We start from the raw sequence: 24896 nt of genomic DNA on the forward strand, positions 1-24896 counted from the left end.
GACTCTTCAGGATAGCGGCATGACCCTTTAATGAGTAATTAGCATATAGTGTGCGCCATTTTAAAAGTGGATTTTAAAGATTTTGTTGCATCTGAAAAAAACATACAAAGGAATGTTTGGAAATATTGTCAGGTCCAAAAAAAGTGATCAAAAAGTCGTATATACCCCAAGATGGTATCGGTGAAAACGACAGCTTACCCCACAAAATTTAAAGAGGCTCTGTCACCAGATTTTGCAACCCCTATCTGCTATTGCAGCAGATAGGCGCTGCAATGTAGATTACAGTAACGTTTTTATTTTTAAAAAACGAGCATTTTTGGCCAAGTTATGACCATTTTCGTATTTATGCAAATGAGGCTTGCAAAAGTACAACTGGGCGTGTTGAAAAGTAAAAGTCCAAGTGGGCGTGTATTATGTGCGTACATCGGGGCGTGTTTACTACTTTTACTAGCTGGGCGTTGTGTATAGAAGTATCATCCACTTCTCTTCACAACGCCCAGCTTCTGGCAGTGCAGACACAGCCGTGTTCTCGAGAGATCACGCTGTGACGTCACTCACAGGTCCTGCATCGTGTCAGACGAACGAGGACACATCGGCACCAGAGGCTACAGATGATTCTGCAGCAGCATCGGCGTTTGCAGGTAAGTCGATGTAGCTACTTACCTGCAAATGCTGATGCTGCTGCAGAATCAACTGTAGCCTCTGGTGCCGACACGATGCAGGACCTGTGAGTGACGTCACAGATCTGCACTGCCAGAATCTGGGCGTTCTGAAGAGAAGTGGATGATACTTCTCATCAGAACGCCCAGCTAGTAAAAGTAGTAAACACGCCCCGATGTACGCACATAATACACGCCCAGTTGTACTTTTACTTTTCAACACGCCCAGTTGTACTTTTGCAAGCCTCATTTGCATAAATACGACAATGGTCATAACTTGGCCAAAAATGCTTGTTTTTTAAAAATAAAAACGTTACTGTAATCTACATTGCAGCGCCGATCTGCTGCAATAGCAGATAGGGGTTGCAAAATCTGGTGACAGAGCCTCTTTAAGCCCTCACATCGCTAAATTGATGGAAAAATGAAAAAGTTATGGCTCTCAGAATATGGCGACAAAACATTTTTTCAATTTAGCAAATAGTTTTCTTTTTTTAAAAGTGGTTTAACATAAAACAAAACATATACATTTGGTATCGACGTAATCGTATCAATCTGTAGAATAAGGTGAATATGTTGTTTTTACCACCTGATGGATGCCGTAAAAACAAAGCCCCCAATAAAATGGCGTAATCGCTGTTTTTTTGCCCATTTCACCCCACAAATATTTTTTTCAGCTTCCCAGAACATTATACGGTACAATAAATGATGCCATGAAAAACTACAACTTTTCCTGCAAAAAACAAGCCCTGATATGGCCATATAGAAGGAAAAATAACATTATACCTTTTGGAATGTGGGGAGGAAAAAACAAAAGTGAAAATCCGAGGAGGGAAGGGGTTAAATCAGCTGCATGCCTATTATGTTGCAGAATTGTAGTGTATTTCATCCTTTACAATGTAAAGGGTTAATTTGCTGTAAATCCGTAGCAAATTCTGTAACACAGACATTGAGGAATTTGGTGCACAAAATCCACATCAAAACCGCAGGTAAAATCTGCACCTAATAGCGCGTTTTTTGATACGTTTTTAGGTGCGGTTTTTACATTTTGATGCGGAAATAGGTGCAGGTTTTATGCTGCAAATTTGTTTTTTTTTAAACTAGTCAGAAACAATTCGCAAGCGGAAACGCAAGATAAATTGACATGTATCATATTTTCAAATAGGTCAATTTTTGGGCAGAAAATGCGACATGTAGATGAAATTTCTTGATCTCATTTACTTTGCTGCTTCTGTATTACGCTGCTGATTTGCCGCACGAAAATACCAGCGACAAATTTGCATGTAATAAGTATCGTGTGCATTTGGCCTAACAGAGTTTTTTTTAACTCACCCTAAGGCCCCGTTCACACATGTTGGATTTGATACGGATTCCGATGACATGCTGATGATTCTGCATCCCTGGCATATGAGGTTTCCGCAACCCAGTTCCCATGCTACGAAAGATTTTCCACATGTATTTTTGTCCGCACCATGAAAAGAAATCCTTCACAGCAATAAGTAGCATGCGACTTATATTACATGGAAAAGCCGAAGATAAGGCACTTTGAATGACAATGGGATTTGTTGACACCGTTTTTTGCAGGCAGAAAAATCTGCCTCGAAATTCCTTCAGGCTTTTTCTGCCTCCCATTGATGTCAATGGTAGGTCACAGACTAAATGCCCGAAGAAAGGGCATGTCGCTTCTTTTTCTCGCTCGCTGGAAAAACCGCCTTCGCCTCACGTCGACATGAATAGGAGGCGATTTCGGCTATTTTTTGATGCAGTTTCCAACGCTACACACTTGTGGCACATCTGCGTCAGAAATCAAAGGGTAAGCCTCAGATTTTTGCTGTGAAAAAACACATTGAACTTTAATGGCAACGTAAGAATGGAGCATTAGTTCTCCTTACATCCTCACAAGCGCTTCCCCCTCCCTTAAGGCCGCCTTCACATCATGTTGTTGCCCGAAGTTTATCGTGTAGTCAGGAAATCTCCTAACGTACACTATAAACAACGTAAATGATAATTCATAGGGCTCCATTATGTCCTTTTAGCCTACTTCGGGCTGGTAGCCGTCGTTATACCTTATTTTTGAAGGATGGAATAGCGTAGTAAATTTTGCTATTTCGGAGTTCCCAGGCAGAGCATCACAAGTGCTCTACCCATGGACTTTGTCCCTGGGAAAGCTCCTGACATCACTGTCCATATATGTAAAGTGACGTCAGGGGATTCTCCAAGGTCGGAATCCCTGGCCAGAGCGTTGCCGACGCTCCAGCCGTGTACTCAGGCTTTGCAAAGCATCGGACGTCACTTTACGTATATGGACATCAGGAACAGCGCCATAGTCCCTAGGCTAGTAGAAGGCTCCAGCCCTGTTCATGGACAGTGACTTCAGTAGCTTCCCCTGGGCCATTCCCCGGGCGACGTATCCCACTGTATGCCATACAGTCGGATATGTTTTGGCTAAATAGATCAAAATCCAGAGGATTAACCGGTCACTGACTGCTCCATGGTTTCGTTGACTGTAATTGACATCAGCACCAAAATCAGTTAATGTGTATAACGTACAAACGTGAGTGCCACACTTTCCGTTGCCCACCTCCAGTAATGGAGGGGGGGCCCAGATATCTTGGCTGTATGGGGCCCAGAAATTCCTGATGGCAGCCCTGGGTTTCAGCTACTAGACCTGCAGTGGTCACTTAATTTCCAGCGAGTCTACATTAAGAGAAGGTGTTGTACAAATAAGAGAACCTTTTTACATTCTATGCATAGCCTAAGTTATCTGTAACTATCTGAAAATCTTCAAATGAGATCAACAATTTTGTATAAGTCTTAGTAATAGCTCCTGGATATGGTGGTAGGTTTTATGGTGTTGAGTCAAGTCACATATCCTGAGAAAAAAAGGTTAATTGCAGATTTCTGAGTTCAGTCTAAAGATACAGCACACTGGGGACTCTGCTGATCAACCTTTCCATACCCGGTTTGTCAAGTTTAATTATTCCTGATTTTGCAGAAGTTCATAATTTTCTATCATCGCCTAATAATAAACAACTATATTTAATTTTGATAGCTTTTTAACCTTTTCAGCCTAATTAATGTTGGTAAACATCCAACTGTACTCATGACTCATTTGGAGCACCAAGTTTGTTAGGTAAAAGGACTAATCAGATAGAAAATTCCAAAACCAATCATTAGTAATATTAACATCCTGAACTTCAAGGTCTAATTGCAGTCAGCTTGTCTGAAATAATTGTTCTAAAGGAATTCAGCAAATGTTGTCTTGTCATGCTCTGTAAATATCATTCCAATGTTCCTGTTATCCACTGCTTAATGTCAAGGGTAACAAACTCATATATATATAGTAGCGTCATTTTTGTTTTTTATTAAGCCCAATCAATTGATATGATCGTTAACAGGAAGACTTCCTCTTAACTTATGTGCAAGCTTTCCTGAAGCCTTTATATTTTTAAGTATATATATATATATATATATATATATATATATATATATATATATATATATATTTATATTTATAGTAACTGGTAGAATATTTTGTGTAAAGTGGTTAATACTCACATACTGGGAGGAAATCAGCATATGTGCATGAACTTTAAAGGTGCCAACATCTTTTAAGTAATCAAGGATAGATGATATTTCTGATGGCAGTGAAAGTATAATTAGAAATATCCCTGGGGATTGGCAGTAGCCAACAGACTTATTGTAACATCCTTTTTTGAACAATATTTTTTTATTGAGTTTACAAGCCATACAAAAATCATATTAATGTCGTCAATGACAGCTTACATTTCAACTATCAACAATAATCAAGCAGCTGAAAATGGGATACAAAGTAAATAAAAAGGTCACAGAGGATTATCCATCCAGTAATCTGTCTGTAATAACATCGGAGAAACATCTGTACTTAACGTCACTAGTGTAAAAAGGAGGGGGGGGAGAGCAGAAGCAATAGCTTTTATGTAAGCTGAGTATAGCATCCGGGAGGGGGATCTGACAATATATTGAGACAGTAGGTCAAGTTGGGCGGTCAGCAGTTTTGCCTACCCAGAGGTGTCTATTGCTGTTGTCTTCACGGAACGAGAACCGGGGTCTTCAAATTTTAGGAAATTTAGTGAAGCTAAGCAATTCCCAGTGGGACAATTGTTCCATTCTGGCTAGTTGGGCCACCTTCCGAAGCCAATGGCTTGTTGGCGGGTAATTTCCATTTTCCAACACAGCAGGATAAGCGCCCTTGCCGCTGTAAAGAGGTACATCCAACGTACCCCAGGCTTTCCCTGGACTGAGGGTGGTGGTATGTCGAGGAAAATCATGTGTGGATCTATTGTAATAGAGGTCCGAGTAATTGTATTCAATAAAGACTGTATTTGATCCCAGTATGGTACAATTTTCTCACAATCCCACCATATGTGTAATTATGTACCTGTGTCTTTGTTACATCTCCAACATAATGGGGAGGTGTCAGGGTAAATTTTGTTCCAAACTAGGAGAGTCTTATACCATCTGGTAGTCAGTTTATATGCAGATTCCTGCATCTTTATGCATCTGGAGATCTCTAGGGAGTTATTAAAAATCTCAGCCCGTTCCCTCTCAGTAAAATTAGTGTTTAGTTCAAGATCCCAGGATTTAATGAAGTTGGGGATTGTTGTGTTTCTCAGTTTTCTATAATTACTATAGAAAAAGGGAAATCAATTTTCTAGGAGGGCTCCTATGCAGAAACAGTTTCTCTAGCCACGTCACTGAACGTTCAGGGGAGCTTTTTAAGCGCCGCCAGATAACATTGTTTAAGATGATGATAGGCAAGACAATTAATACATGTAAAGTCTGTGTGTTCTTTCAATTCCCTGAAAGTGGGGACGGCACCTTCCTGTAGAATAGAGTCATATGCCTTACTAAATGCTGCTTTCGGCAAGGATCGGCATTCTAGATGGTAAGTTGCTTGGGAGGTCACCAAGTTTCCAACGAACATTAGCGATGAAGGAATTAGGAGGAGATGTTGTAATTGCCTATCCTTTGGCCAGATCTGGACACATGCCAAGGTGAGAGAGTTGTATACTAGGCAAGAAGATGCCTTGTTGCGGTCAATCCACTGTAAAGACTTCAATGGTATTCTTATCATTGCCTGCTCCACGAGGACCCCTAACTTGGGGGATGATGTATCAAAACAGTCCATAATTCGAGTTAGTTGCAATTCTGGGTTTCGTCGCATTCTGAATCTATTTAGAGAACATATGTTTTATAGAAGTGGATAATTTTTGAGGAAGGGGCCTGTAAGGAGGATGTATAAAATTTTGGGTAGTATTATCATTTTTAGGAGATTTGTCCTGCCTATCCACGAAACATATGGCCCCTTCCAGGAGGCAATTGTAGTACGGATTTACTCAGTTAGTGGTTCGTAATTACTATGATACCAGAGGTTTGGGAAGGAGGTTAATACAATACCTAAATGTTTAATGCGGTCATATCGCAATGGGTAAGGCGATGTGTGTTGTAGGGACGACTTAAGGGTCTGGGGGCATGAAATGCATAGGGCTTCAGATTAAATATTTTTGCGAGTTTGGGCAATGCTGTTTTTGGATTGGTAATGAGAATAAGCAAATTGTCTGCAAACGCAGATGTGGTGTGTGTGTTTGTGTGTGTTCTCCTGTTACTGCTTTGTGTAGCGGTTATTGCCTCAACCGTTGGATCAGGGTCTCTATTGTGAGAATGAACAAATGAGGCGAGAGGGACAGCCTTGTCTCTTCCCATTTTTGATAACGAAGGGTTTCGAAAGTTGTCCATTCACTCGAGCACTCGGGGCATCATATAGGAACATTATTTTGTGTATAAACGTCAGTGGGAAGCCAAATCTGTAAAGCACACGCGACATGAACATCCAATCCACTCGGTCAAATGCCTTTTTGCAATCAGTGGATATCAAAATCAACGGAATATGTCTAAACCGAGTGTATTGGATTAAGTGCAAGACGCGGGTAGTGTAGTGTTTACCTTCCACACCCTTAACAAAGCCAGTCTGCTCAGGATCCACGAAGAAGGGCAGTAAAGATTGCATATGATTAGCCAAAAGCTTGGCATATAGTTTGACATCTACATATAGCAACGAGATAGGGCAGTAGCTGTCACACTGGGTTGGATCGTTTCCTTCTTTAGGGATAATAGAGATGTGTGCTTCCAATGTTTGCACAGACAATTTATGGAACCCATCCGGCGAGTTACAAACTGTTAAATAAAAGGACATCAATACCTCTCTGAAGTGTTTATAGTATGAGGCCAGCAGACCATCAGGGCCTGGGGATTTGCCTTTGGGCATACTAGTAAGTGCTAGATCTAGTTCTTGCATTGTGAACGGAGACATTAGGTTTGTCACGTGGGTCTCCGTGAGGCTCGGGAGCTTTAGTGAATCAAAAAAGGGTTAATCAAGCAGGTTCTCTATGTCAAAATCTGAGAGGTCTCCTCTGGCCTTAGGTCATACAATGATTGGTAATAAGAGCTTAATACACTGGCTATATCTGACAAGACTTCTATCGGGATTCCATTTGCAGAGTCAATTTTGGCGACAAAGCTCTGTTGTCCTCGTTTTTTGGCTAAGTATAACATCAGCTTACTGCTCTTATTACCATGCATATAATACTTATGCTAGGAATTGACATAAACCCTAGCTGTGCGCAGATTAAGGCATTGTCTCAATTTCTCCCTTCATAGGATGAGGTCAGAGAGAGTCTCTTGGGCCAAAGATCTTTAATGTGCAATTTCTAGTTCTGCTATGTGGGACAGTAAAGTATCTACTTCTTTGTTGCATTCCCATTTAACATGTGTCGCAATGCCTATCAAAACACCACGAATCACAAATTTGTGTGCTTCCCATATAGTACTGAGAGAGACATCAGTAATGGTGTTTTCTCTAAAATAAGGTTAGAGCTTGCTCTATTTGTTGTTTAACCATAGGGGTACTTAGGAGCGTTTCATTCAGTTTCCAATTATATTGTTTAGCCGGGAGGGTTTGTATAGTGATATGCATGGATACCGGGGCATGGTCAGACAGTGACATAGTACCAATGGTCGGAGAGTCTACATACTGAAAGTGAGTATTAGTGACAACTAGATAATCCAACCTTTGGTATGACTTGTGCGGATGGAAGCAGAAGGTGTAGTCTGTCACAGCAGGGGAAAAGTACCTCCAGACATCTACCAATTTATGGGTAGCCAGTATTTTATGTATTCTCCTATGGCCTGAATAGCGGTGCACAGATGTCCCCATGGAGGAGTCCAACAGGGGCTCTAGTGTTACATTAAAGTCTCCTCCCAAAACTACTAGTCCATCAGAGAAGTGAAAGAAGGTTTCCAGAGTATCAGAAAGTCACGCTATTTGTCCAGCATTTGGGGCGTATATGTTTCTAATAGTGACCAGGTTATTTGCAATTATTCCCTTGAGGAAAATGAAGTGTCCAGAGCCATCTACAATCTAATCCAAAATGAACGTCAGATCGAATAGCTACGCTAACTACATTACGCTTTTCTTCTACATTACAGGCATGGAACCAAGTAGCATATGGGGATTTGGGAGGGTTTGGGACCTTACCATTTGCGCAGTGAGTTAATTAAGGAGCAGAATCGACTATTCCATTTGCTTGAAGGAGTGGATTATCTGGAAGCGCTTGGCAGGGGAGTTCAGGCCCCTGACGTTCAGTGACGTTAGCTTCATTCATGACATAATGATAAACGGGGAGGGGGGATATTATATACCAGACGAAAGTATATAGGGTCATAAAGATTCCTAGCTCAGGGGAGGGAACACCTAAGTAATTGGTGACTGTGTAATGTCCAATCATAGTCAAGGCAGATAGTTACGGAATATGGATGAGTAGACATTGATGCATTACATAAAAAGCAGCAGATACAAAATAAAATAAACAGGTAAAGCATACCATACCTTCTAACAGTTTTAACATACTGAAAGTTGAAATATGATGAACAATGTGATATAAACCACCAGCAAGTTATGGTAGAGGGGCCACAATCAAGGCTAAGCAAGCATTGTAATACCTCACAAACAGTGGTTAAACTAGGTCTCCCCCTATATGGGTAGTTTTAAGCCTTATACAAAACAAACAGTGTGGAAAGTGACTGTGAGGAGTACAGTGAAGATTTACATTCACAGTTTGCAAACAATGAGGTAAATCACAAGAATATCTACTTATGCAACAACTAGTATATTCAGGGTGGCACAGCAGCCAGCTTCTTCTTAGGTGGACGATTCTTGTGTATTTGCCATGCTCTAGTCTCGGCAGTTGAGGAAGTGGGCCCATATCTGTATATGGTAGCCATGACGGTATAGCAGAGGGATCTAGATAAAGAGGTGGGCATGCCTTGTGCAAATCTTCGGGTGATCGAATGACAAACATCTTTCCTTGGAGTTGGTATGAAATGCCAAACTGGTATTGCCACTTATATGGAACTTTAACTGACATATATTTTCAGTCAAAGCTCCTAGTGCTCTGCGCTTTATCAGTATCGTCGGGAAATATCTTAGTAAAAGGTCAGAGTATTGCCCTCAAAGACCAGGTTTGGCATTGCCCTGGTCTTACGGAGAACCACCTCCTTGGTGGTAAAAGATAGTAATTTAAATACAATTGGCGGTTCACCATTTTTCGGTTTGGGGCGCAGAGCTCTATGTGCTCTTTTGATGTGTATGTCAGTAGGTATATCAGGACTCCAGACGAACTCAAGAATTCTCCTCACCACTGAGATGGTATCGGTCGGTGGAAAATTTTCGATGATTCCCCGTATTCTGAGATTATTATGCCTTCTGCGATTGTTCTGATCTTCCACATATGAATGTAAAGAATTTAGGTGTGCCTGACACGTCACCAAGGCTGCGGAGGTAGCTTCCCCATGTGTTAGGATAGCTGCTTGGGTTTCTTCGAGAAGCTCAACTCTGGACCCCGCTTGTCGCACCTCTTACTTGATATCTGCCAATTCCCTCATCACAGGTTGCAGAGCCTTTTCAATAATATTTTGCAGACTCACAGATGTGACCGATATCATGGATAGTTTCTCAGACAGCCCTTCATCTTCAATCGTACTTTCAGCGTTAGAGGTTTCCAGGTGGTCAGTTTTGGGTAGATTTCTTTTGATCGCAGATGCAGATTTCCGTGGCGAGTATTTTTGTAAGTACTTGTTCATGTGTTTTCCCCGGTCTAGATGAAGTAGAGGATTCCACACTTTTAGCCAGGCCTATTTTCACCATTTGTGATATAGTATAAGAGCCGGAATCTATATGAACTAACATCAGCATGTCAAGTTTAACCTGCTTCCAGCAGTATTGATAGGCCTCTGGTAAAGGCAGCTAGCAGAGCTGGAAAATTGGTATTCAAAAGTCCCCTATTCCAGTGTCCTTGTCCGAGAAAAGCAAGCAAGGCTTCTCTTCATGGCCCGGCATCTGCTGGCAAGATAGAAGCCATTCACAATTTATCCTCTGTAATTCGGGAGGCCTGGAGTCAGCGTGATGGACCTCGAGCTTCCTACCAATGTCCTGTGCAGTGTTACCTGCCGTCTGGGTTATGTGCCTTTATAGGAGCAAAGTTGTGAAAACAATTGCGCTGAGCACCACTTATCCGGTGGTTAGGAGGTGGCTGGTAGTCCACAAAGATCTAGGGCCCGGTCGTCAGGAGGTAAAGAGGAGGTCTAGGGGTGGTAAATGATGTGCCCAGTCCAGTTTTCCCCAGTGATAAAGCAGAGGTTGAGGTCCGTACACCGGTGTTCTGGTCACGTGTGTAGGCCTCAGTCGCAGGCCTGATCTTTCTCAGCTCAGGGTAAAAAATAAAATCACTCATCTCTGTCCAGGGGAGTAGGGAGAGGTGGTGGAGAAAGATATAGATGCCCACCTGTAAGCCGTTGTCAGTGGAGACGAGCTCCGTCTGGCCGGAAATTTAGCCCCCAACCCCGGCCGCGTGTGTAGGCTGCGGTCGCGGGACTGCTCTATCTCGGCCCAAAAAATGATGGCTCTGCTCGTCTCTGTTCAGAGGAGCAGGAAAATGCGTTGGGGACAAGCTGAGATGCCCAACTGCAGATCGATGTCGGCAGGTTTTAATTTCAGAGCATCCACTCACTCTGCTGTCATAGCTACAACCCCTTATTGTAACATCCATAATGATCTAGAGTGGTGAGAAGATTAATAGGTAACATGCCTCATGATCTAAAATGGTGCGTGGGTTAATGGAAACATCCCTATTGGTTTAGGGTATTGATTTAATACTAATAGGTAGTAATGAAGTTAATACAAACATTGATGGTAGTCTAGGGTAGTAAGGGTACTAATATATATTTTCATGGTGGTTTAGGGTAGTTAGTGTATTAAAGGAAACATCTCTGATCCTCTAGGCTGATGAAGAGTCTATTGAAAAATCTCCTGCTGGTCTAGGGTGTTAAAGGGTTAATAATGCCATCGTTTGTGGTTTAGGATGGTGAGAAGGTTAATGAAAACAATTCTGCTGTTCTATGGTGGTATAGCAGTTAATTGTTATCTAGTGACTGTGTCCAGAAGCAGTACGTAACCGGTGGGAGGGAGGCTTAGGATGGTTACTGCCCAGCAAAGGAAATCGCACAGCAAGAACTTCAGACGACACAGGTATAAGATGCTGGACAGAACGTTACTCCAACAGAGGCACAATCTTCATGGTTACAATATTTGGTACATAAGCTGGACGGTTTCACTAATAAATAGGCTCTATATTTGGCAGTTTCTGATTTAACTGGTGAGAACGTGACACCGTGTTGGCTAATGATTCAGTCCCAAGTTAAACTTATGGTGCAGGGGACGTGGCCTGGCTGCTGTACTGGATGGAGGTGTGAGTACTTAGCTCCCGCTCATGTTGCCCGATTCCAGCGACTAATATACAGCCTTAGACCTCATATGTGGTCCTGACTTAGGGATTACATACAGTAACATGCCTAGAAGGAAGAAGCCGCTGAAAAAAACGGAGAAACTCATGGATTTCTATCTTTCCCGCACTCCGGAGCAAGGCCAAGATGGCGCCGATACACACGCGCCGGCTAGTTCTCCTGCCTCAGACCCGCCGCCTTGATCAGTGGAACGCATTTCCTTGGCGCTGCCACAAAGAAGGAGTGTCTCTGGTTCTCTTCGGTCACAAACACCTCTGCAGATGGGGAATGATTCTCCTCTCTCTATCCAGCTCTGTGACCAGGACTTCCGAGGACAACAACCAGGTCATACTTACCCGGGTCCCACGATGGAGTCATCCACATCAGCGCCGACCTCACAGTCTCTACACAGCCAGCAGAGACAAAGACAGCAGTTATCTCCGTTGACTGCATCTACGTCTGAGGTAAGAGAGGATATTATTATGGCCACACTACCTCCAGACCCCTCCGACTTATTTGAGGATATGCCCACGTCTGATAAGACAGTGACCGATTCCATAATGAAAGAGATTCTAAAAGCTTTACGCCAATCCCTGGAAACAGATATTGGGCGCATGATTAACCCTATAAACGCTGCTATTCAGGAAGTGGACCAGAGAGTCCATATAGTGGAATCTAAAATGGGGGAATTTGCTCGCTCACATAATGATCTCATAGATGCGCATTACGAGATGGAATCTGAAGTGCAATACCTCCGTACTAAAGTGGCAGACATGGAGGACAGGTCACGAAGGAACAATATAAAATTTAGGGTCATACCTGAAAGTATAACCCCTTCGGCTCTGGTATCATATTTACAGTCGTTTATGAAGGCCATGCTACCGACATGCACTGAGGCAGACATGACTATTGATAGAGCTCACAGAGTTCCCCGCCCTAAACACTTGGCGGATAATGTGCCAAGAGATGTGCTGGCGCGCATACATTTCTACCACGTGAAAGAAAATTTAATGGAAATGACACGTAAAGCTGGTCAACTACCGGAACCGTTTCGTCAGTTGTCACTATACACAGACCTGTCTGCAGCAACGCTTCAACTGAGACGTCAACTTACTCCTATCACTACCATCTTAAGGGAGAATAAGATTCTCTACAAATGGGGATTTCCGGTTCGCCTGCTTATTACTAGAGACAACACCTTCTATGCTATTAAGAATGTGGAAGATGGACTTAATTTGTTGAAACAATGGGATCTGCGGCTTCCAATGCCCACTCAGATGAAACAACAACCACCTCGACATGTAGCGGATGATTGGCACGTTGTGGGATCCCGGAGAAGGGATAAACTCTGAGGTCTACAGAGTACCGCAAGGGTGCTTTGATCTACTCATCCATCCAGATACGGTAAACGGGGACTTTAGTTTATTTGCCCTCACACCTTAGGTAGCTGATATGCTACCTCCTTTTATCCAAATGTTCTTTGGAGCGCAATTGAATAATTTCTTTGCTTGTGTTACATTTTTGTTTTTCTGTTTGTATCTTTTCACTTATGGTGTACTATGCTGGTCAAATCTCTTTACCAGTCGATGTATGACGTTATTGCCATTATTACAGTACTCAGTGGGTAGGATGATGACATATAGAGGTATAACAGCAGAGATTCATAGCTTCATATATATTGTGGATACATGGTACTAAAACTTATGTCTTTAAATGTTAAGGGTTTGAATAGCCCACAAAAGAGGGCATTCCTATGGTCAGAAGCTAAAGCCCTGTCATGTGATATTGTATGTGCACAGGAAATGCATATCATATCAAGAGATGCGTTCCGATTGAAACATCCTAACTTTCCGTTCATATACCAAGCCCACTATACGTCCAAATCTAGAGGAGTCATGATAGAACTCAAAAACTCTCTTGCCTTTCAACCTATTATGGAGAAAATAGATTTGAAGGGGCGTTTTGTTATATTAGTCTGCTCAATTAATAATGTCGTCTATACCATAGTTTCGGTATATGCTCCAAATAAGGGTCAGATTCGTTTTTTCCACAGGGTACAGCGGATTGTGTCTAAATTGCAACAGGGGAGACTTTAACTTAATCGCTGACTCTTCTATGGATACAACCTCCTCTGCCAGAGGAAATGGTCAAACATTGAGCAAAGTACTATGGCAGAGGGAGTTGTATGATGTCTGGAGAACACACCATAGCACGGAGAGAGATTACTCATTTTTCTCGGCAGCTCATGGCTCGTATTCAAGAATTGACATGTTTCTTGTTGATAGGGAAGGTCTAACGTTATCTCAATCTTCAACTATTGAAACCATAACCTGGTCTGACCATGCAGCGATTACATTAACTTTAGAAGAGAAACATAACACAGGTTGTTCTTATTTATGGCGGAATAACACTTATATTATGTCACACTCCAAATATAAACAGATGTTTGAGGCCGATCTGAATGAATATTTTAACTCTAATGTTAACTCAGTATCAGACCCTAATATTCTTTGGAACGCTCACAAAGCTTTCATAAGGGGTACATTCATCAAATTAGGTCATAGGGATAAAAAAAAGACAGAAATGCTCAAATCTAATCGTTACTTGAGGAGATTAGAAGGCTGGAACTCATTAACAAAGCCCAGCAATCTGAACAACACATAGCGCAACTTAATGCTTTGAGACAACAACTTCGTGGCTGTCTCCTCCACACATACCAGAAACACCTAAAGAAAGTAAAAGCTAAATACTATTCCCAGAATGATAAAGCAACAAAACTTTTGGCTTCTCGTCTTAAGGTGCAACACACAAAATCTAGAATTCCTTTCCTGAAGAATGTAACTGATACTGGGAAATTATATAGCCCCAAAGACATAGCCAATAGATTTAGAGAATATTATAGCGCGCTTTACAACCTGCAATCTGATCCCTTTTCTCCTCCGATATCGGAAAAGGATATTAATGTATTTCTAAATTCTTTATCTCTCTCAAAACACTCAGACGTGGACATAGACACTATGAACTCACCCGTTACCCAATTGGAAATATCTAAAGTGATAGCATCCTTACCTATGGGTAAATCACCTGGCCCGGATGGGTTATCGAACGACTACTATAAAATGCTTGCCTCTATATTAACACCTCACATGCACACGGTCTTTGAGAAAGCAATAGCAACCGGAATATTTCCGAAAGAAAACCAATCGGCCTTAATAGTAATGCTACCCAAGCCAGGGAATAATCCCGATATACCTCAGAACTTTAGGCCTATATCATTGCTTAACTCTGATATAAAGATATATGCTAAATTGTTGGCGAACTGCCTGGCTCCTATTTTGCCAAATTTGGTGAGAGATGATCAAGTGGGATTTGTCAAAGGCCGACAGGCATTTGAGAACACAAGGAGAGTGTTGAACATATAACATAGAATCTCGTGGATTGCCGTCAGTACTGTTGTCACTCGACGCCAAGAAGGCGTTTGACCGGATTAGCTGGTCGTATGCATTCTCGGTTCTCCGACACATGGGTTTCGGGGGAAGTATCTTATATGTGATCTCGGCATTATATTCTGCACCATCTGCTAAAATATTTATGAATGGAGCACTCACTGATGAATTTCTCATCACTAATGGGACCAGACAGGGGTGCCCTCTATCGCATTACAGCTGATCTTTGTAATATCAATAGAACCTTTGGCCCAAGCGTTGAGGGAACACCTCGAGATCCATGGCATTACACTAGGGGACCGCACACATACTGTTTCATTATATGCGGATGACATTATTTTGACACTATCTGACCCGGAGACTTCTCTTGTTCAGGTTATGGATGTTATTAAATAATTTGGGAACCTGTCCTACTATAAACTGAATACCCAAAAATCGCAGGTTCTCCCACAAAACATCTCAAGGCAATCTTTATATTTTTTGAAAACTAAATTTCCCTTTGACTGGCGAACGGACGGCATTAATTACTTGGGGATTACGCTGACTGGTACACATAAAATGCTCTTTAAGAGAAATTATGAATCTTTATTAACAAACATACAATTAGAAACACAGAGGATGACTAAATCAGAGGTATCTTGGATTGGGAGGATTTCGGCCTTTAAGATGTTACTGCTTCCGAAACTGTTATACCTGTTTCGTACCCTCCCTATTCAACTCCCCATGTCCTTTTTCGCCTCGATTCAAAAGATAATCTCCCACTTCATATGGGCAGGGTGACATCCCAGAACTTCCTATAGATTATTGTCCAAAGACCGGACTGCAGGTGGATTAGGAGTGCCTGACATTTATCATTATTATCTAGCCTCTCAGGTGTCACAACTACACTCGTGGTGGCGAGCGGATACTAGTAAACATTGGGTACATATTGAATCTTGTGGGGCGCACTCTCTACCGTTGAAAATGTTATTCTTAGCCTCGTGTTGGAAATTACCTATTCCTCCTCGCGTCACTCCACTGACAAGGGCATCCATTCATAGCTGGTTGAAATTTCACGAATACTCTCATTCTCGCAGTCCCTTAACTGGGACGAATTCCACAATAGACCTACTAGCAGTAGCTATTCCTAACCTAAATATTAAGCTTTGGAAGCTGAAGGGGGTGAAGGACTTATCCCAACTTTTGGAAGGTTCTCATATGATATCATTTAAGAGACTAGCCCAACAGTTTCACTTACCTGAAACAGAGTTCTATACTTACCTAAGAATTCACCATTTTCTACTTCATCAACTCAAAGAGACGACTTATTGTAATAATTCTATATTTCCCATTCTCTCGAGACGAAGTAAAGGTCTTAAAGTAATTTATAACTTTATACATGCTCATAACTCATTTCTTAAATCGTACCCATACAAAGATTGGGAAGAGTTGGGACAGTCCTTTGCACCCGAGAGGTGGACAAGAGCTTTCAAGTGGATAAATAAATCACTGCAATGTAGTTCTCATTATGAAGCTGCAATGAAAACCATGCTACGGTGGTATTATACGCCGGATCGCTTGAGTAAGATGTACCCGAATTCATCATGTAGCTGCTGGAGAGGGTGCGGAGAGAGAAGTACTATGCTGCATGTTCTATGGAAATGTCCACTTCTAATGGCATACTGGCAATACATATTCAGCTTGATTTCTAATCTGACGAACCAACGGATCCCTAACACCCCACAAATGGCACTATTGTTTTTAGACCTCCATGTAATCCCTCCCAGATTTAGGATCCTTATATGTAAAATACTGATCATTGCTAAAACTGCAGTGACAAGATATTGGAAGTCTCCTTCCATTCCAACACGAGCAGAGGTAATCTCCTCCATTAATAACATATATATATATATATATATATATATATATATATATATATATATATATACGAAAGGATACTGACTTATGGATCGAACAACTTCTCTTCTTTCTCAGGGGTATGGGAAGCGTGGAGGAATAGCTCGGAATGTCTAACTGTATGACGATTGATATGCTATGTCCATAAGCTCTATTTGTGATATAACTAGAAAGATGATCTGTAATGTATACCTGTTACGTTTTTATCATTGTTCTTATTGTTGTATTTGTCCCGATTATACCTGATTGGTATTTGTTCTTCTGATCAATTTCCGCATTCCGGGTTAGCAATTTGTATTTAGACAAAGCTGGGAAAATGTATTGTGCACTTTCGCTTTGTACATATGACGATATGTGGTTATTGATCATGTTCTTTTTGCTTTGTCTGAAATCACTAATAAAAATATTGAACCATAAACTTATGGTGCAGAAGATCTTTGTTCTCATATGAAGTGCTAAGCTAGTGATACGCTATTCAGATTAGCAATACAAAGTCTTCTTGGTGGATTAGTCACTTAGTATATTGCGCCCTACCTGGCAATCTCAACTGGCAGCTCTCGCCCTGCCCGGCTATTCAATCTGGTAGCTCTCGCACTGCCCGCCTATACAGTCTGGCAGATCTCCACCTGCCCGGCTATACAACAGCGGCTCACGCCCCGCTCTGTAAATCCACCCACTTTGTACTGGCTTCTTTATCTTTCTCCTGCTTATCCCACACGCATCACTCTTTCTGTCTCTCTCCTCCATCAAGTGGCTCACTAACATCTGCAAGCTCCAGTGATGTGCTGCTGTGACAAAAAGCTTAAAGGGAATGTGTTGCCAGCAAAACATGTTTTTTAGTTAAACAATTAGTGTGTAGGTGATTAAACATTGTTCTAATTTTTTTTATTTTTTCCACGAGTCAGGAAATATTATAAATTGGATTCAATTTATAATATTTCCCAGCACTGGTCACTAGATGGAGCAATTCCCAAAATTTCAGCATTGCATGTGGTAAAGCAACCACATTGCTTTATGCTGCAAAATTGGGAAAAAATCCCTCGCTCTAGTGATCTCTCAGAATCCCCCCCTCCTTTATCCTGGCTAGTGCCGGGAGAAACGAGGGGTTTGAACGGTCTAACCTCCTACACTGTGTGTCGCCATTTTTTGAGCTAACACACAGTGTAGAAGGTTTACATACACTAGTAAAACACACTGAAACACGAACATACATAGAAATCACTTACCTGCTCCAGTCGCCGCCACTCCCTCCTGTCCGTCCGCTCCGTCTGCTGCCGCTGCTCCAAGTGCACAAGTCCGGAAGCCGCGACCGGAAGTAGTAATCTTACTGCTCGGCCGCGACTTCCGGTCCACAGGAAAATGGCGCCGGACGGCGCGCATTTCAAATCGGACTGTGTGGGAGCGGCGCATGCGCCGTTCCCACACACACGGCGTACACCAAGGTGGATGGAACGGGCCCCGTTCGCAGTCCCTATGGGACTGGAGCTGCCGTATTCCATGTCTGTATGTGTCGTTAATCGACACATACAGAAATAGAAAAAAAAATGGCAGCCCCCATAGGGAAGAAAAAGTGTAAAAATAGAAAAAAGTAACACACAAATAAATATAAACGTTTTTAATAAAACCCTAACTTAAAACTGATATAAAAAAAAAATAATTGGGTGACACTGTTCCTTTAATGTAGTCTGTCTCTCAAAAAGATCAGTGCAGGGCAGGAGATAAGAGGGTCATCTGGTAAACGGGTTGTCCCAGTATTGCTGTGGGGGCATTTGTAAAGCTTCTAGAGAGGAGGCAGAGGCAGTAAAAATAGAGGATCAGTCTGTACAAGTTATGACAGGAAAGGGGAGGAGCTACAACAGAATGGACATGCCCCCTGAGCTGCCAGACTGAAGAAAATCTAGCAGAGCAATGAAGGGGGAGATCTCTGGATCCATGTAATATACAGGGCTGGTTCTAGCTTTGTTATAAAGAGATTGTTATGCACTATATTATGTCTGATTTTCTTTTTTTTTCAAATTAATTCTGGCACATCTCCTTTTAATGTCAGTTTCTATGATTAGGCAGATTGCTTCATAAGCTCTCTGTTCGATTACAAAGTTTTTGCTGCCCCCAAAGCACCTCCAACTACATCTGTATTTTACATAAAAAGATCGAGGCACTGGGTAACTTTGTCCCACAAATGAATGTAGTAACAATTTAAGAACTGTAATATCTAAGGCTAAATTCACACTTGCGCTGTATAATCTGTTACTCTGAACCGTTTTTATATTAAAATAACTGATAAAAATGGATCCATTTAAAATCCCATTGAAATCAATGGGATTTTTTAATTGCATCCGTTAGCATTAGTTTGCTTCCATTATGTTAGGGCCTGTTCACATCACCGTTGCCCTTCCGTTGAGGGGTTCCGTCTGAGGTTTCCGTCGGGTTAACCCCTCAACGGAAAGGCAAACGAAAACCTAAGCTTCCGTTTCCCTCACCATCGATATAAATGGTGACGGAAACCTAGCTAATGGTTTCCGTCTGTCACCGTTGTGACAGGGCTCCCTTGTTCTTAACGAAACCAATAGCGCAGTCGACTGCACTATTGATTCCGTCAAAATGACGGAACCCTGTCACAACGGTGACAGACGGAAACCATTAGCTAGGTTTCCGTCACCATTGAGTTCAATGGTGAGGGAACCGGAAGCTGAGGTTTCCGTTTGCTTTCCGCTGAGGGGTTAACCCGACGGAAACCTGATATAAAAGTGCAGAGTACAGGACTTTTTTCCCCGTTCAAAAAAACGGATGTCTAACTGAGATTTCGTTCACATCTGCGTCAGGACTCCATTCCGACGTTCCGTCTGGGCTTTCCGTCGGAGCGGAGCCCTGACTGACACAAACTGAAACCCTAGGCTTCCGTTTCCATCACCATTGATTTCAATGCTGACGGATCCGGTGCCAATGCTTTCAGTTTGTCTCCGTTGTGCAAGGGTTCCGTTGTTTTGACGGGATGAATAGCGTAGTCGACTACGGTATTCATCCGGTCAAAACGACGGAACCCTTGCACAATGGAGACAAACTGAAACCACTGGCACCGGATCCGTCACCATTGAAATCAATGGTGATGGAAACGGAAACCTATGGTTTCAGTTTGTGTCAGCCAGGGCTCCGTTCCGACAGAAAGCTATTACGTAACGTCGGAACGGAGCCCTGACGCAGATGTGAACATAGCCTAAGCAATTATTTTTAACATTGGTGTCAATGTAAAACTGATACAAACGGATTGTAATCAGTTTGCATCAGTTTTTTTTCATCAGTTAAAAGAAGCCTTTTTTTTGCTCTGCGGATTTGCAGACAGTATTTTGTAAATCAATTAAAACTCTATTGACAGGAAAACACTTCTAGTGATAGGAAGAAACTGGAAGTGACCCCCAGACACATTCGATTGCTATTTTGGAGTTGTATCTACATAAAGTTTGGTGAGAAAATTAATTTTTTTAGCTGTGTCATAATGGTGTGAATTGATGAATGTCCTCATACTCATGTACACTACCTCATTTATAGGCTCTCAAGTAAAAAATAATTAAGTAAGTAAACAATAAAGGGTGCCAAAAAAAACGGATCCATTATAAATTGATAAAAGCAAATGCAAACGGATGCTTCTTGTCCGTTTTTGACAGATGCATTAAATTAATCCTTTGAAAAATCTGACAATTTACCATCGGTTTGCATCCGTTATTTTTATAACATCCACTAATCTAAAACTGGATCAGAGTAACGGATTACACAACGCAAGTGTGAACTTAGCCTAAGGGTATGTTCACACGTGCACGTTCGTTACGGCTGAAATTACGGAGCGGTTTTCAGGCGAAAACAGCTCCTGAATTTCAGACGTAATGGCAAGTGCAGGCGTTTTTCGCATCGTCCATTATGGACGTAATTGGAGCTGTTTTTCTATGGAGTCAATGGAAAACGGCTCCAATTACGTCCCAAGAAGTGACAGGCACTTCTTTGACGCAGGCATCTTTTTTAAAAAAAAATGACCGTCTGCACAGTACATCGTAAAACCCAATCAAATGAATGGGCAGATGTTTGCTGACGCTTTCAAGCAGTATTTTCGGACGTAATTCCAGACGTAAAACGCCTGAATTACATCCGTAAATAGTGTGTGTGAACATACCCTAACAGGTTTCCTTCGTCTAATGTTTCAATTTGTTTAATCAACAGAAATCATTCAGTAGGACAATCTAGATGAGAGTTAATAACACAGGAACCATGCAGCAATGTGTGACTATTTTTTGGGCATGGTATTTTGTATTGAACTTTTACATTCAGTTTTTGCATAGAGACGATGCAATACTAGCAAATGGTACCTTTTTTTTAAATTACATTATTTGCCTTTTTAAAAGCAAAATTATTGTTTTTTAGTGCATATCGGTAAAGGCGATCACATATGTCCAGCGTTCCGGTTTGATATCCGTCCAGCTTGGTACAGAGACGGTGTAGGAAATCTGATATCAAAACTGATCCTATGCATTCTTATGGGAGCAGTTTTGGCATCCGCTGCATCAGTTATGTCGCCAGATGTCTCCCCGCACCAGACCATGTTTTCTGTTTGGCTATGGAGGTTGGACGTTGACATAAAACAACTGGCTGAACAAAAAACTTATTAGAAGTAGAATCAGTACATTCTTTTTATTTTAATTGTCATTGTCATTATATTGGAGTTTTTAAAAAAGACTTCACCAAGCTGTCATTGTTCTGCTGTGCACCCCAACCATTTCAGTGCATGTCAGAAACAAATAGAAAATGTCAAGATGTTTATTTAAAGATTACAGTGATGAGCGGCAATATCTTGCTAAATGCATGCTGTAATAATAAACGGCAGGCCTACTTAGCGGGACACAATTATCTGTCTTGTATACGAGGATATGACATAGACTGTAATAAGACAGCCTAGCTATATTTTTGGTTACAGAAAATGGTATATCATAATAGATGATTGATAAAGGTGGCCTTTCTTTTGTCAGCCGCTTATTGAGCTGCTGCTTTGATGGCTCATTTGAAAGAGATCTTACACTACAGGGTGAATGTTTTAGTCAATATTAATACCCTGCTCAAATAGTAAGCTCCATTGTTAGTTTTGCTACAATACAACTGAATAGCCTGTGATAAATTACTTAATAGTTTCTACACAATTCAATGGCTGAATATTTACACTGACCCCTGCAAAGTAACAGTGCATATAAGTTTTTTCTGTATATAAGGTTAGCAAAAAGTAGAGAACACATGGAATACAGTATTACATGACAGTAGGATCAGACTACATACAGGTTATTTTTTTTATAGTCTGTAACCATGGAGACACAGGTGTCTGTATAGGAGCTGTATACACAAAGCAATAGGATATTTTTAAACAATACTATGTGCAATGGAGCAAAAAAAAAAAAGTTGCAAAAGTGCATTCAACCATAAAAAAATATTGGGTCAGATTTACTAAACTGTTTAAGATTTAGGCAGCGTAAACTTAGATCGGGCAGTAAGAAGATACACCAAATTTATCACAGTGGTGCATGCTGCATGACAAGTTTGGCACATCTTGCTTGACATTCTAGACACGTTTCTCTTCTTTATACCAATTCTTGGTTGGTTTATTCTTCGTTTGGCACATTTTAAGCCACAAACCCTTCCCTGTTTTTTTCCGGCTTCTTTCTTGACTTGGCGCTATATAAGCAATGGCAAATAAATAAATTGGGATAGTCAATCTTAGGATGAACAATTTTAAACTCATAGCTTGCAAATAACCTTTAACCACCCACTACCACCCATAAATCTTTCATATCATAGAGTCCCTATTTGTAGGTTTAGGTTGGGATTTGGTGTCCATCCTTGTTGACAAACTAGTGACCTCCACACAGATATTGGTTGCAGAAGGCATTATCTGACATTCAGCCTGGGAACTTTGCTCAAAGTGTAACTAAACGTTCGACAAACTTCTGGCATGTCATAGTGACATGTCAGAAGTTTTGATTGGTGGGGGTCCGAGCACTGAGATACCCACCAATAGCTGAAATGAAGCAGCAGAAGCGCTCGTGTGTGCTCTCAGCCGTTTTGTTTCTGTTTGGCTGTTTCCGGAAATCAATGTATCGGAGTACGGGCTCAATAGAAAGTCTATGAGCCTGTACTCCGATACATCAGCTTTCCAGAAAAAGCCAAACAGAAACGAAGTGGCTTAGTGCTCGAACGAGCGCTTCTGACGCTTCGTTTTAGCGATTGGTGGGGGTCTCAGTGCTCGAACCCCCACCAATCAAAACTTCTGACATGTCACTATGACATGTCAGAAGTTTGTCGAACGATTAGTTACCCTATAACAGAATTGGAAAAATAAACAAACCAGTTCTCAGAAATGTTTAATTAAGCAGTACAAGTACAGTACTCAGACTTGAGAGGTCTAAAGGGTTTTCTAGGATTTTACATTGATTGGCTATCTTTAGCATAAGTTGTTATGGGCAATTGGTGAGGGTCCCACCCCTGGGACCCCCCGATTAGCAGAAGAAGTAGGGTGGTGACGCTCACTGGAGTTCCACAGCCACTTCACTGCAGTACTTGACAAAGCGATGTCCGTGTATGTCTGTGGCTGGTATTGCAGCTCATCCCATTTGAGGGGAGGATGAGCCAATAATGTAAAATTTCAGCAAACACCTTTAAATCTGAGGATGAAGTGGAGTGTTCCATTTGGACTAAATGAGTGAATAGATATAATTTTTCAATTAAATCTCTTGCAGGACATACACTATTGTGTGCAGTGGCGGATTATAATATGGGCGGTTCGGGCGGCCGCCCGGGGCCTGAGGCTCCCAGGGGGCCCATGGCAGCCCGAACCGCACATCGTCTTACAAAACTATTCAGCGCACTAGCGCTGCTAACTGCCGCTACGAAGATGGGGAGGAGCAGGGAATTGGTTGATTAGTAATAGCGCCGTACCACGCTACACCTTGCGCTCTGCTGCGCTAGTCCGGCTCTTAATGCTACGTATAATGATGTGGTCAGCAATAAGGTCAAGACCTCCAATATTCGGTAACAAGCACCCTGTTTCAAGATCACTGACCAGTATTCACTAAATGTTTAATTGTTAGTTATTATGCTATATCGTTAATCCTACGCGTTTCAGAACCACCTTTACTGGTGGAACATCATCAGGGATTATTAGTGTTACACGATAATATTCAGTATAGCTGCCGGATCGCACGGTTGTGTGCATTCATGAACCTCCCGGCTCGTGCACGATCAAGATATAATGGTCGTACACGAGCTGGCGAGGTGCCGGTCTTTTAAACAGCTAGGGCCCTCCTCCTATACTGACATGACCCCGTCGTACCACCAATCCACATCCGACACGTCACTCATGACCTGTCAGGATTGTGGCACGCCTCCCTTTATCGGCAGCCAATAAGGTATGGATAGGACGACTAGCGTCCCTAGTAACGCTGGAGATCCAAAAAGCGGATCTAATACTCAATAGGGGATGAAATACTCAAAGTGGGAGCCGAGCCCTGTACAGAAGACGATGTGCCGGCAATCCAGCACATATCCTCGCTATTACCAGATCACAGAGTTCACCAAGTGCACGGCATTAAATCGTCTAATGACACCATAGTTGCGTCTCGTTGTTATGCCGACCAGTCGGGCACATACAAATTCCAGTGTAGTTGTCTATTGTCAGAGGAGTACATTCATAGCAATGGGCAGGTTTCAGGTAAGTATCGCTGCTACTCGTCGATATACAGATGTCAATACTCCAAAGACATCTATCAACTATGGACTAGATGCAACCCTTAACATCAATAAGCGCTGTCCTCAATACCTCACAACTTCTAGAGTGTACTCATTACTCTATCAAAGTGGTACACATCTATAGTGAGAAGTTAATATATAGCTACCTTGACTTTCAATGATAATAGGACATCCATCACTCATCCTTTCAATAGTATACCTATAAAAATAGTTCCTATCAGGGACTCCGATTAGCCTCCCACCG

Source organism: Rhinoderma darwinii, chromosome 3, assembly GCF_050947455.1.
Source record: "Rhinoderma darwinii isolate aRhiDar2 chromosome 3, aRhiDar2.hap1, whole genome shotgun sequence".
NCBI lineage: Eukaryota > Metazoa > Chordata > Amphibia > Anura > Rhinodermatidae > Rhinoderma > Rhinoderma darwinii.